The sequence below is a fragment of the Plectropomus leopardus genome, chromosome 3 (genome assembly GCF_026936395.1).
Source record: "Plectropomus leopardus strain MGB_pleo_1.0 chromosome 3, ASM2693639v1, whole genome shotgun sequence".
NCBI classification, from domain to species: domain Eukaryota; kingdom Metazoa; phylum Chordata; class Actinopteri; order Perciformes; family Serranidae; genus Plectropomus; species Plectropomus leopardus.
In genome coordinates this window covers 5,170,643-5,185,880 of record NC_142178.1, presented here as the reverse complement: position 1 = coordinate 5,185,880, position 15,238 = coordinate 5,170,643, and the positions used below count along the sequence as shown (strand labels likewise).

Sequence of the window (15,238 nt, the reverse complement as noted above, 5' to 3'; positions counted from 1 at the left end):
ACTTTATAAGTGAAATCCTGTTTTCTTTCAATTTAGGATGACATTTAAGATTTTTGGTATTACAAAAACATGTTTCCTAATTGACCTTTGTGATGATCTGTCAAGCTGTCAAGAGTTAACATGGAGCCCACTGTCACTAACTGCACTCCCTGTTTTTGGAGAAGGGATAAAGAGATTTCAGAGAGAGAAGACAGAAGGGTGTGCAATTTGTGTTTGAAGGATGTATCCACTATCCAGGATGTCAAACCCGCTCAGCAGCGAAAGCAGGTCAAAAAGATAAAGCTGGAAGCCTGAGCCTTTGGTTCGCAGTGTAAAAGTGAACCACCACATCACCTGGCAATCGAGACTGAAGACAATGAAATTAAGGAGCAACTAATGATTGTGGGAGCAACACTGTTTCTATAAAGTAGGGTAGGTCTTTATTCAGTTGCTACCATAGCATATGAGAGCCAACAACATAAAATGTTTAACATGCATCTCCTTCCAACCTCTTCAGGTAACGAGTATCACTATAACATGAGCTCCAGGCCACTCATTCAACACGACTAGCTCTAAATCCACAAAACCAGCATGAAAACCTGAAATGATTGCATCAGAGTCTATGGAGCACTGCATCACAGTTAGAGTTAGGGAGTCTGTGTTCAAGAGCGGGACGTATTACACAACTGTAGAGGTTTTCCAATATAGAAATCCTAACTTACAATGGTATTGACCATGTCTTAAATTCAAAATAACTGCCAAATACAGCGGCAGTGCTGTTGTTAGGTCTGTATGGCAATGAATGTAAAAACAGGGAACAACATGAACATCACATTTTTGACTAAGACGATAAATATAAAGCTAAACATGACAGAAATTGAGAGGAAAACTTCGAGAAAAGGTTTCCTCTCCCACACCAATAGGATTAGTGCCTCCAACTCTTCATAGTTAAAGTTAAATGCTTGTCTGTAGTTATAATAAATGACAGATTGATTGACATTGATTTTATTTTGGGGAGAACTTAACGAGATATGGCCCAAAAATTTGCAAAGAAATTCAGGAAAATTACCTGAACATAAGGGGAAAAAAGGTAACAAACAAGAAAATGTAAAAAAAAAAGTGCTGAAAAAATATTTATTGTATATAATTTCTTTATTTAATTTTTCTAATAACCCCTTATTTTTCTTTTTTATCTTTTACTAATTTCTTGCAATTTGTTGTACATTTCTTGCCAAGTTGGTAATAGCCTTTTTCCCTCCATGTTTTCAACTTTAATGAACCACCCAGTGAAAACAACACTTATGTCAATCCAGGTTTCACAGGGTAAAAAGAAAATAACAGCAAGCTCGCGGGCCAGTCACAAGTGGTAGCTGTTGATATTATGGCTTGTCAATCTCAAGTAGCCTGCCAGTATTTCCTAATCAAAGACACATGCAGTCTATGTGTCTGTACATTGTTATCAAAGGTACAGACCTGACAGGATGAGTGCCTACTGAAGAGTCAAACTTTCAGCTGTAAGTTCAAATAAGATAGGAGGTCTGAAATAGAATAAAACGGACATGACTTCAGGAACTTACTTAGCTTATGAGAAGATTTATCCTTTTTCTGAAACTAAAGCTAAGATAGCACAAGCAGTTAGGATATTTTTCTGTCATGAGGCCAAGTTTACAATCATTAAAAGGTGCAAAAGCCTGAGAAATGGTGTTTACTAATAATATCTAAACTTAATTGAAAAAAATGCTGCAACAGTAGATCAAAAATGATGCAGCCTGGGGCTGATTTTCTTTTGGTTGGGTTTGCACAAACATAGAACTGTAATTAATCACACCAGAGCTTTATGCTAACAGAGGTCAACTCAAGTCTACTGCATTCATTGAAACATCCTTAAAAGGTCTTGTGAAATTCTATTCATTTATTTTTTTGTTCCCATTAAAAGACCAGAACAACTAACATCTATTGTTGGCTGTGTAACCAAAGCCTGATGTAGGTTCTGGTGCTGTAAATATTGACTAATGCACCAAATCCACAGCTTAAAATAGCGCCAACAAATACATGAATAAGTCCGCTTTGCAAACTTTGCTAAGACTGCAGTGCCCAGCTGTTCTAGGAAAACCACAGACAGGGCTGAGAAGCTAGAATGTATTGAGAAGGACTAACACGGGGCTGCTTTTGGCCTTTTTACAGGATTTGTTGACATGAACAAAAACACAGATTGCTGCCAGATTTATCCTTTACATTCCTGAGAGATATCCCAGCAGGGCAAGGATGGAGAAACACTCAGCGTGAAGAGGTGTGATTATAAAGGTCTTCATTCCAACTGAGTGCTAAACACAGCATGTGGGAAAGCGCGCATGTGTGTGTGTGTGTGTATGTTGTACCTGACAGGAGGTCAGTCACAGACCAGCGCTGGTCACGGTTCAGGGTTCAGTAGACTCAGCTGCAGATCTGAACACCACAGAGGAAGAAAAAAAAAGAAAAAGAATGATCAGCAGAAGAATGCAAAGAATCCTAAAAAATTTCTTGGGTTGCCCTCGGAGACCACATTCATCCGTGTAGAACCGACTACAGCTGGTTTCTATGGAGACAACATAACACTGAGGCAGTGAAGGGACTCCAAGCACCACTGAAATGATGGAAATGATAAAAGGGGCATTCAGGGATCATAAACAGAGAAGTAATGAATTCATGAGGTCTGTTTGCTGAGGAATTGTTCCTCGTGTTGTTCACATCGACTAAACCTCATGATCAGCCACTGAATGTACAGAGGACAGTGTTATTCATGTCTTAGGCAGATTTCCAGAGTATTTTTTTCTATTTTGTATATATTTACAATGTCTTTCCAGTTTAACACTGAAGCTAAGGTGGAACCAAATACTTGGAGAGCTCATGTCACACAGAAATGTGTTGCCTACCTGGATATGATATTATGTGTTTCAGGGGAACGACAAAAGCAAACTTTCGTTTTTTGTTTTTTTCTTCTAAATATTTGTGTGTCCCTTTGGATCATTTTGTATCCCCTCTCTAAATTTGCAAGGTCCGTGAACGTAGTGCAGATGGAACTCTTCATGAAGTTTTTTTTTCTTTAGCAGCAGTTTGTGCATATGTGAAATTTAATTAAGCATTGCCATCAAAGTATATGAAATATGTTTCTGTGAGCTTTGATAAAGGAAAAAATACTTTTGCTATTGTTTGAAATAAGCAAATTTTAAATGTTCTTTTTCCATTGATTATTTTATTGTTAATCTTACCAATAATCTATTAAAGAAATTGCTTACAATTTGCAACCCTAGCTGATCCATTCAGAGCTGATCAGATCAGACAACTGGATGAGAGAAGCAGCTCCTGTGAGGGAAAGTGAACTTTAGACCCAGCAGAATGAATAGGTGAGTTTCACTTTCAATGCGCCTGAAATTCTGCTGCTCCATCTGTGCCCAGAGTATACTCTGCGCCCCAAGACTGTGGTGCAATCAATAAGTGAATGGTGTACGTGTTTCAACAGCGCTTCTAATGAATGGTCCAGCTCCAAAATTAGAAAATCTATTTGTGGTGGCAGATATTTTTGATTTAGGGAAAACTCTGCTCACGGGCCTTTTCGCACAAGTGCGAACCAAGGATGGTATTTTTTACTAATTGTATACATTTGATCTAGTTACTTTTGGCTTCACATTACGTGGGCGCCCAGCATGTCACCCCCACTCTCTCTCCCCCTTTCATGCTTTGTCTGTCCTATCAATTTAAGGCTAAATGACCCAAAAAAATCTAAACAAAAAACAAAACAAACAAAAGTTTACATAACATACCTACATTCTGTCATCATCAACTGTCAGCTGCATCTCCTAACACTTGACATTGATTAGTTTGTAGACGAGCTCTCTCGTCTTCTTGTATTTTCTCTCAGCATATTGGAAAATATAGAAAAGTGTGGCAATTTTTGTGAGTTTTTCCAGCTGACACTTTATTAAGTCATCTCTGCCTCTCCCCATGTGCTACTGTAGTTCGCTTTGTTAAGTTGGGTGGCTTATGGACAAAGTAAAACCTACATTGTACAATCAAGGACTGAAACTGAAAGTTTCTGCTCTGATCGCCAGTATCTGTCTGCTCTGAGCACAGCCACCATCACTCACTCTGTCGCTAAACCACATATACATAATACACACTGAGGTGCTACTGTACTGTTTACACACGACAAGAATCTGTCAAAACCTGCGATTAGTCTGAAAGTCTAAACCATCAAAAGAATTTAAAAAAAAAATGTTTTTGCACCAGAAACAAACCAAACCATGATTCAGTTTGATCCAAACAAACACTACCTCTTTTTGTCCAACCACTGTGAGGCTGTTTGATGCAGATCATGGTGTGAGAAAGTTTCACACCTGCACTTTTGGTTGGGATCAAACTAAAAAGTCCACATCAGATGAGGTAGGTGTGAAACAGCCCTTAGCTGCTTCAAAGTAAAAGAGAATTGATTAGGGGTCGACCAATATTAGTTTTTCAGGGCCAATACCAATACAGATAATTAGTACTTAATGAGACTGAGCTGATATTTGAAACTGATATGCATTTACAGTGGGTACAGAAAGTATTCAGACCCCCTTAAATTTTTCACTCTTTGTTATATTGCAGCCATTTGCTAAAATCATTTAAGTTCATTTTTTTCCTCATTAATGTACACACAGCACCCCATATTGACAGAAAAACACAGAATTGTTGACATTTTTGCAGATTTATTAAAAAAGAAACCCTGAAAAATCACATGGTCATAAGTATTCAGACCCTTTGCTGTGACACTCATATATTTAACTCAGGTGCTGTCCATTTCCTCTGATCATCCTTGAGATGGTTCTACACCTTCATTGGAGTCCAGCTGTATTTTATTATACCGACTGGACTTGATTAGGAAAGCCACACACCTGTCTATATAAGACCTCACAGTGCATGTCAGAGCAAATGAGAATCATGAGGTCAAAGGACCTGCCTGAAGAGCTCAGAGACAGAATTGTGGCGAGGCACAGATCTGGCCGAGGTTACAAAAAAATTTCTGCTGCATTTAAGGTTTGTAAGAGCACAGTGGCCTCCATAATCCTTAAATGGAAGATGTTTGGGACGACCAGAACCCTTCCTAGAGCTGGCCGTCCGGCCAAACTGAGCAATCGGGGGAGAAGAGCCTTGGTGAGAGAGGTAAAGAAGAACCCAAAGATCACTGTGGCTGAGCTCCAGAGATGCAGTCGGGAGATGGGAGAAAGTTGTAGAAAGTCAACCATCACTGCAGCCCTCCACCAGTCGGGGCTTTATGGCAGAGTGGCCCGACTGAAGCCTCTCCTCAGTGCAAGACACATGAAAGCCCGCATGGAGTTTGCTAAAAAAACACCTGAAGGACTCCAAGATGGTGAGAAATAAGATTATCTGGTCTGATGAGACCAAGATAGAACTTTTTGGCCGTAATTCTAAGCGGTATGTGGAGAACACCAGGCACTGCTCATCACCTGTCCAATACAGTCCCCACAGTGAAGCATGGTGGTGGCAGCATCATGCTGTGGGGGTGTTTTTCAGCTGCAGGGACAGGACGACTGGTTGCAATCAAAGGAAAGATGAATGCGGCCAAGTACAGGGATATCCTGGACGAAAACCTTCTCCAGAGTGCTCAGGGCCTCAGACTGGGCCGAAGGTTCACCTTCCAACAAGACAATGACCCAAAGCACACAGCTAAAATAACGAAGGAGTGGCTTCACAACAACTCCGTGACTGTTCTTGAATGGCCCAGCCAGAGCCCTGACTTAAACCCAATTGAGCATCTCTGGAGAGACCTGAAAATGGTTGTCCACCAACGTTCACCATCCAACCTGACAGAACTAGAGAGGATCTGCAAGGAGGAATGGCAGAGGATCTCCAAATCCAGGTGTGAAAAGCTTGTTGCATCATTCCCAAAAAGACTCATGGCTGTATTAGCCCAAAAGGGTGCTTCTACTAAATACTGAGCAAAGGGTCTGAATACTTATGACCATGTGATATTTCATTTTTTCTTTTTTAATAAATCTTCAAAAAGGTCAACAATTCTGTGTTTTTCTGTCAATATGGGGTGCTGTGTGTACATTAATGAGGAAAAAAATGAACTTAAATGATTTTAGCAAATGGCTACAATATAACAAAGAGTGAAAAATTTAAGGGGGTCTGAATACTTTCCGTACCCACTGTATATTAAAAATGAAAATATCTTTGTTGAAATTCGGAATTTGGAATATAACAAACTTCTACACAAAACGTTGTTTAAAAACCTTTAACTTTCAACATCATCATCAAGTTCCCTGCAACTTTTTTTTTCTTATGAAGTGAAAATTTAAATAAAACAAATGAATGAACAAAAATAGCTCCCTGAGGTTTTACAAAGTAAAAGTTCCTCCCATGCAGACACTTTCTTTGCATGTATTGCAGACTGCCTTCTCTGGTACTGGGTGGGTGTAATGTGCACACTTTTTAATGGATTGAATTTTATCGGCGATCACCGAAATAAAACGCTGATACAGATAATCAGCAAAATGCCAGATATCAGCCCTGATAATCTTCCAGGCCGATAATCTGTTGACCCATAGAATTTTACTGTGAAATATTTCCAGGAATGGTTATCCAGTTTTATTTATTGTTGTTAACTTCGCCTAGCATCAGAGCAAAGCTTAGTTTTGTTTTTGTTTTTTAATTAAAAAGTACTTAAAAATGATCTAAATACCATTACCGTGTCTGAATACCATCCCATATTTATGGACAACACAAAGCAATGCTTGTAAATGATGAAAGCAGGACCAGGCCTATGTTTGCAGTTATGACAGGAAGAACAACATTTCTGAGAGCTCAGAGGGTTTACAAGAGTCTATTTTTATGTTTAAAACATAGTGACTTGAAAGAAGCTTGTTTACAGTTGCTACTTACGTGAGAACTAAGGATTGTGGGAAACTCCAGGATGTAGCGCGTCCATACTGGTAGTCAGTGGCTCTCTCTTCATCCAATCAGGAGGGCTTCACTGAAGCAGCGGTGTCCTGAAGGAGAGACAAACATAAAACAGGATTAATGAGAGCGAGAAAGAGGGAGGGGGTGAAGGCAGAGAGAAAGAGGACTGCAGGACACCAGAGGGACAAATAATAAAGACCTATCAATTATTCAAGAACCTCGATCAAACATTAATACACAAGGTGTGTGTGTGTGTGTGTGTGTGTGTGTGTGTGTGTGTGTGTGTGTGTGTGTGTGTGTGTGTGTGAACATAAGGCTCATTTAGTATGGAGCTCATATTTCTTTCTTTGGTGCAGTGTTGCCAACCCTTCTCTGACTGGAACCATCATAAACTTAATGCCACAAGAGACTTGTAAACTCCTCCTGATCTGCTTTCCAACAACACACACACTCAAACACATTACGACATAATGCAGTCAAGACTTGTGGACAGTTCTCACCAACACACAACCGCCATGAGTAGTGGAGAGAAAAATAATAAGCATAGTTAGAAAGGCCCATAAAATTCTACTTATCCCTGGCAGAGGGGCTGGAAAAACACCTGGAATGATTTTTGAGGAATAAAGTGGCAACAGCTGGATGAAATGTTATCCCGTCATATGGATCTTTTAGTTACTAACAGCTGACACTGACCACACAAAGAGATAATTCCATAACCCCTTAATATGATTTTCTACTTTCACTGAGTTTATTTTTTAACTGACATCAGTCCTTATCATAAATATCAAATATTTATTTGTTTACAGGATTTTAACCCTTTAAACACCAGTTTTTTGTCATGATCCCACTATGTTTTAAATAAAAAACAAACCCACAAAAAAATGAATTGTTATTAATATACTACATGTCACGTCTTTCAAATTTGAGCCTGGGATATGTCAATGGTTAGCAGCAACATTTATTGTGACAGTCCACCTATAGAAAATAGCATGTATTTTCTCCATTTACCAAATATGGTAAAAACAAAAAATGACACCATCAGGTAGAAAATAGTAAAAATCACAAATCCAAAGCCAAAATCCCAGAATGATACCCAGAAATAATACAATGCATTGTTTATGCTTTGGCGGCTATAGGATCAAAAATGTCATGTTAAATTGCGCATTTTTTGCACCTAACAGTATGAATGTAACAATTTTGTTGACAGTGTATTTTAGACTTATTGTAGGAGCTAAAAATTCCAAGACTAAACAAAAATACACAATCTTGCCAAAATTTATGCCATATGCATGAACAGACAAAAATGATCAAAATGAAGAATGAAAAGCGCATAAAATGCACCAAACAGTCCCTAAGGGTTAATTAACATAATTTAAAGATCTAATAAATTAAAATAACTCCATCCTGTGCACCACAGTTTAAGGATTAAAGGCAAAAGTGTGCTGATGAGTGCAAGATTATTCAGACATTGAAGCTCCTGATGATCAAACTGTCATCAGGATTTGGTAATCATGCAAATCCTCAAATGGCAACAGCAGTCAGTGTTATTGGCCATAAAACAAACTGTCTGATCAGCGCGTTGTTTTAAGTGCAGCCATTTGGAGATTTACCCTACACTAATTCCTCTCATGTGTCTGCATAATGACAGAATACACTGCAGATAGATTTTACAGAAACTTGCAGCATAAGGACTCAAACACACAAGCTTCTTCTTTCTTGTCTTTATTTTCTCTCTTTTTCTTTTTCTTTTCCTTTAATGAAGCCTTGGACATTTTCATTCATTTTTTTCAGTCTTGAAGCAATACTTCCCCGCCTAAGTGTTTTCAGAAACATGTTTCAGTACACTGTTAAGTTGTAATCCGAGAGATGGTGAACAGAGGGTGGGTGCAATATTGTTTCCTGTGTTGTGAAAAACTTAAGCTTTGAAAACACTAACATCAAACGTGATGAATCTGCCGCTGCGCAGAGGATTGTGGGTCAGAATAGCCGAAAAGCATGCTGGCTTACAAGCTACAAAATCTGACTGGATGTAGTAGAACATCCTGGTATTTTTGGAATACTGCATCTGACAAACTATGTATTAGGATGTACTGGAATTCACAGCAAGTCACCCACCAGTGGGAGCGTTTGTTGGTCTGGTGCGGTGCAGTGCATTTTGGTAGCTGTTTTCTACCTCTTGAGAAAAAGCGATTGTTGCAGTCCCTTATCTCCATTTTCTCTGGTCAAGTAGCACTTCTTATTTCAAAAGTATTGATGTCTTTCTACTAGGGGTGTGAATCTTTCAGTATCTAACGATTTGATTCGATTTCGATTCTTGGGGTCACGATTCAATTCAAAATTGATTCTCGATTCAAAATGACTTCCAATTCAAAATCGATTCCCGAATCAAAATATAGGAGGTGTGATTTCAGGATCTACTCCAGTCTGTTTTGCCAGTGGCATATTATGTTATGAAAGCAAAATGTGTCTGAAATTATGGAGGTTTTTTTTGTTGTAGAAAACCTTTCTGCCAAGTGAATCAGAAAGTGAAATATAAACATTGTAATTATTATAGTTCAAAAAATGGACACACTTAAAAAAAAAAGTCCCATCGTTTTTTTGCAGTTATTCTAGCCATTCTGCAAAGCAGCTCCTATTGGTGATGATGCAGAGGGCCATATTACAATCCTGACACTTCAGAGAGGGCCCTGATTGTCCTTCCTGCTCTGCCTACAGAGAACACAGTTCACATTTACATCCATATGAGGCCCTACTGCTTGTTAGACTGTCTCCTGATTTACCCTTGTCTCATTATTATTATTACAGGGGCTACCAGAGTTTATTCTAATGCACGAGGCCCTACCAATAACACAGAGGGATAGATACAGTAAGATTAGGCCGATCACAGTGCAGTTTGCTCCAGATGACGTTTGTATCCACCTATGTATGCCAAAGCGTCAGATCGTCTTCTGATTAGTGGATAAGACCGAAACAAACCTCTGACCTCTCCATGGAACCGTGGGAAACCAATATGGCGTTTAGCATCGATGCTAATGTAGTTTAATCATCAAAATATGGATAAAATATGGAAGGAAGACACCCGATATCAGATCTATCATTATGTATTTATTGAACAAGGTCCCGCAAAAACATCTGAATTCCCAGGCTGGATACTGAGGCTTCTAAAAGAGCTAAGATGCATCGGAAACATCCATCTGCACAGCACAGACTGCAGCTTTCACTGGCGAAAACAGTAAGGCGATCCAACAAACGGTCTCAAAATTATTATGACTTTTCTAAATGATAAACATTTTAGAGAATTAAGAACAGACTATATTTAGTAAATATAGTCTATAATTGATGTTTAGGATTTTTGAACCGATTCTGTATCGTTAAAAACGAGAATCCAGATTCTTATGTGAATCAATTTTTTCCCCCACCCCTACTTTCTACTGCACAGATAGCCCAGTCTTTTTTTTTATTAAAAGATTATCTAGCCAGCAGTGAAATACTTCATTAAATGTCCATGAACAGACTGACCAGCACACACACAACAACTGACATCTGCAGAGTTTCAAGGACATCTTGTGCTGGTGTAGCTGTCTTTGACAAAAACAAGACATGTTTTCCACATGATTTGGCCCTTTACATATATTGCAACATACATGAAGGCCATAGAGCTTGGAGCAGCTGTGCTGTTTGTTATGATTCAAATGAAAAAAAAGCATTTGAAATGCAATGCATGAATTGAAAAAGAATGGCAAGAAAAGCTCTTCAAAGCCAAATATATTAAGCCAGCTACAGTACTTTGTGTGAGCTGTTGCTCTCCTGACTGTCTGAAGGAGAGTTACTGACTTATAGTTTGTCACCTTCAAAAAATAAGGCAGAAATAATGTTGTTATGTAATTAGCTTGGCTCTATATTTTTGTAGTAGGCTGCAGTTCATCAACCTCTTGCATCATCTCACAACTAAACTGAGTAAATACAGAATACAGAATAAGCCATTGTTGATCACAAGTGATGCAAGCCGCTAAAAGTAAATATTATATCAGAAATTCTAGGAAAACATCATCAAGCCCAAGGGCAACTGGAAATATCAGGCCCTGTGTCATGCAGACAGAATGTAGACATTTAAAAAGGCTTAAAGAGCAAAAAACAACCAACATGCATACTGTTTGTCTTAGAAACTTGCAAAAATGTCTATTTTAAATACAATAAATCTCCAGGCTTACATAACCTTGATTTTTTTTTTTTTACAGGTTTATGTAACCACTCAAAGTTATGAATAGTGCATACTTGCATGAGTGCTGAATCACTTGACTGGTAAATCTATCCAACACACTGAAGGACACTTGATCTGTCACAACAGCAGTCTGATACAGAGCCTAGCTGCAATGATTCATCAAACTGGTTCCCAACTATTAAACTAGTTTGATAACTGATTAATCTGTTTAAGTTATTTTTCTCTGATTCCAGGTTCTTGGGGCTTTGATAGCTGACGGTCGGCTGCCAATCAATTTTGGGCCGGCGGTGACCGTCTGTCACTTTAATTTTTTGCAGTGCCCCACTACATTGGCACTAGTTGGCCTTTTTTTTTTTTTTTTTTTTTTTTTTAGCAGATTCAGCATTGAATCTATTGTATATATTGTATCAGGGTCAGAGATAGAGCCCATCGGTGAATGAAATCATTCTGACTGGCAGTTCAGCTCAGCGCACAAAAAGAGAAACAGAAGTGAGGAAAGTAAACAAACCACCAATGTCAAGAGGGCTCAAGAACGAAATGAACGTTTTATATTATGTAAAATTGCAGGGATTCAAATCAAATCAAAACTTCTTTGTTATTTCAACAAACACAAGGGTATTGTTTTTAATGTGCTAACTAGCTACTTAGCGTCTTGAATCCAGCTTCCCTTTTTCATGACGATTACAGTCTACTGCCACCTGCTGCTATGGAGTTATTTCCTCTTACACAGGCGCAGAGTGTGTGTGTGCTACTTGCCTGTTAGCTGTTGTCTCTCTGGTGTGTCTAAGTGCAATTTTTGAGGGGTTTTCAGGGGTTTTTACTGATCTACGACAGTAAACAGAATATGGTTGGGTTGTGGACAAAACAAAACATTTGAGGAATTTCATCTCAAGCTTTGGGAAACACTTTTTCAACATTTTTTGGCATTTTAAGAACCAAACAACTCAATGATCAATTGAGAAAATAATCAACAGATGAATCGAAAATGACAATAATCATTTTTTGCAGCCCCATACTGAGCCAAAACTTACTGACATAACAGAGATACAAGATACGGTTTGTCTGGTAGCGCCAGGTGTTCCACAGACTGTAGTAAAAAAGGTAAACGATCTGAAGAGCAGCTGTATAATTTCGACCCCAAACCAGCTGTGTGTACTGAAATGCATTTTCTCTAATGGTTTAAGCAGTGGCTACAAGAGAGATATCATGTTAGAAGTCTTTAGGAATCACTGATGGTGTAAAAAGGCCTAAGTGACGGAAAAATGCACAAATGTTTAAAAAAAAAAAGGCAAATAAAAACTCACAGCGCTCAAGTATAAAACCTGCCAAGGACAGAGAGAAAGGAAGAAGGATGATGGATAAAGTGATTCAGAACACAGCTATAAAAATGCTGCATTCTAGGATTAAAATTACAAGGCATGCTTGTTTCCTTGAATCCTGCTGCAACAAGTCTGCATACCTAGGGACATGTGTGTGTTGTGTGTGAGACTGTATTCGTATAGAGGGTGTCTACGAAAAATGTATGAATCATTTCCCATAACATGTTGTTGCTGACCTGGCATTACAGGTTGGATGATTGTGGTGTGAGTAATTGGGATCTACCCTACCCTTAGTGCAAGAGTCATCACCGGTGATAAGGGTGATTTAAGGGTGATTTAAGGGTGTTCAATATCACTTTAAGTAAACAGTGGAGGAATCTGTAGTGCTTTTTACACACTGTCCCCCACTGATACCAGACATACAGATAAAGCTAATGAGCTTTTTCAGATAACTAGTCAAGACAGTAACCTCCTTTTATCTGAGCATGTGTTTAACTTGCACTTGCATTTTTTTTTAAGATAATTTTTTTTGCATTTTTGCCTTTATTGGACAGGGCAGATCAATAGTGTGAAATATGGAGAGAGAGAGGGGACGACATGCCGCAAAGGGCCAAGAGTGGGAATTGAACCCACGGCTGCTGCGGCAAAGACACTGCCTTCATTTATGGGGTGCCTGCTTTAGCCACTGGACGCCCTACTAATTTCTTAAGTTACTGTGGACATAACACCCTGAAATTAAAGTTTGAAAAAGTTCACCAATTTAGCATTGCATTGTTATAATATTGTGAAATTTTAGTTTAAAGGAGAAACAAGACTAGGTCAAAACATAGTATACTGATGGACCGTGAATGGACAACCACTAGTGGGCTTTTAATCTGAAACAGGAAGTGGCGACACTCTGTCACAGACATTTGCTGTTATACCCTACAGCACTGGGCCCATTGTTACAGTCTAGCTCCAAAATTCATGTAAACAGACTGGACCTGCTTTCTCTGGAGTTTTACCCACTAATCATTAAACACAACTTCAGCTCCAGTCTGTGATATATGTCCCCGCTTCACTGGTGGAGGCTGGTGGCCATCAGCTACTATAACAGCATGTTCAGCTGTAAACTATAGCTTGCAGCAAAAACACTTGTGATATTGTAACACTTATATTCCCTTCAATTTCAATAGATATCTATTTTGCATTTTCTTCTCATTACAGTAGTGGCACAGGTTCTGACATTTAACAGCTAAACAAAGCCAAAGACAGTTTATTAATCTGACAATGGCAATGTACTTTCCTATGTTGTGACTCATTTAGCAACTCCTAGTTAGCAAATTAGCTTGCTAATTCCACCATCCTATCATTCTGACACTGGTTTCAAAAAATTAGGAATACAGCAAGACAGTAATGTCAGGGTCAACGGCTTTGTTAGTGCCTACTCCTTTCAATAGAGCAACAGCCAGTGGGGAAACACATACACTTGGATCATCACTCACTTTGACCAATGGTATAGCTTGATCACTCACTCACTCACTCAGTCACTCACCCACAGAAAACACTTCCGGTTTTACATTACCCAAAATGCAACTTAACCACAGACAGTTCTGAGTCACGAGGCTGAAGCAAAGATGAGGAGCAGATGGCTCTTATCTTTCTAAATCCATATACCCAAATTTTCAAACTTCATTTCATTTTCAAAATTCTTCAAACCCAACCAAGGGTATTAATCTGCTGCATATGCAGAAATCTTCCTCAAAAACTGTAAACACACTCTGACGTATAGAATCAGTGGAGTTCATCTTTAAAGTTACCACTTTAACCTTATAGTCAATCTGTCAGTTCAAAGTGCTGAAGTTGAGCCAAAACAATACAAATGTGTCACTCTCCAAACAATAAGAGACTGCACTGAAGCTGCCATAACATTTCTTTTTCCTGCGGACAGATGTCAAATGCAAAATGTATAGTTTTTACACTTGGGTGGAGGTACAGCTCAGCAGCAAGTATGCATTTAAACTGTAACTTTCGCACATCTGGATTTGGCCTCAAATTGGACAGAGTGACAGTGAGCATAGTGCCTGTTTTGGGCCTTTGCAGCCATGCAGGGCTCCCTGCAGCTCTCTGCTGTGGAAGAGGGGGTCTAGGCATAATTACAGGGCCCCTCTGTGGGCAGGGCAGCACTGGCACTGACAACACACAGAGACAAGCACTCATTCACAAAACACACACACGAGTAGTAAATATGAGGGTGAAGCTTCCACTTGTAAACAGTTAAATGCACAAGGCAAAAACTGACACACAGACAGACGACACACACTTAAGAGCAACACACACAGACAGACAGAAAAACACACACTAGGAGGGTTGGTAATAAGATCTAGGATGTGTCGCAGCATGACAGTGACCTCTGACTCCTGACCCACTGACCAGCTCACTGAGTGTATGCTGCTGCATGTTGTTAGTGCTGTGTGGTGTGAGGTATGCTGGGGGGTCTGGTTCCACCAAGAATGAAGGGAGCAGCTGCAAACACTTCTTTTTCTTTTCTACGTGTGTGCTGTGTATAACCACCAACGTTTACCAGACCCTGGACCGAGCCAGGCAGAGACAGATTGCTTTTAGATTCATACGCCAAGTGGACGCCTGCCAGCAGTTTGATCGGCCTCTCATCCCTCCTTCCTGCCCTTCCCTCTCAAGGTTTCTCGCCATTCCAGTTCCTCCGCTAATCCCACTTGACTTACCTCTTTTCCTTTATTCCATTTTCTTGCCCATTTCCTCTCCCCTTCCTCTTCCTCTC

At 39.3% G+C, this 15,238-nt stretch overlaps 1 protein-coding gene across 5 annotated transcripts in view; it reads right to left on the bottom strand.

Moving 5' to 3' along the window:
• apbb2b (amyloid beta precursor protein binding family B member 2b) overlaps positions 1-15,238 on the bottom strand; it is a 78,973-nt gene that overhangs the window by 47,109 nt on the left and 16,626 nt on the right. For all 5 annotated transcript variants that reach the window (XM_042484920.2, XM_088075410.1, XM_088075411.1 and 2 more), the window contains exons 2-3: positions 6,901-7,007; positions 2,358-2,424 (exon numbers count right to left, since the gene is read on the bottom strand). The gene's annotated coding sequence lies outside the window, so the exon portion shown is untranslated. The remainder of the gene's footprint in view (positions 1-2,357; positions 2,425-6,900; positions 7,008-15,238) is intronic.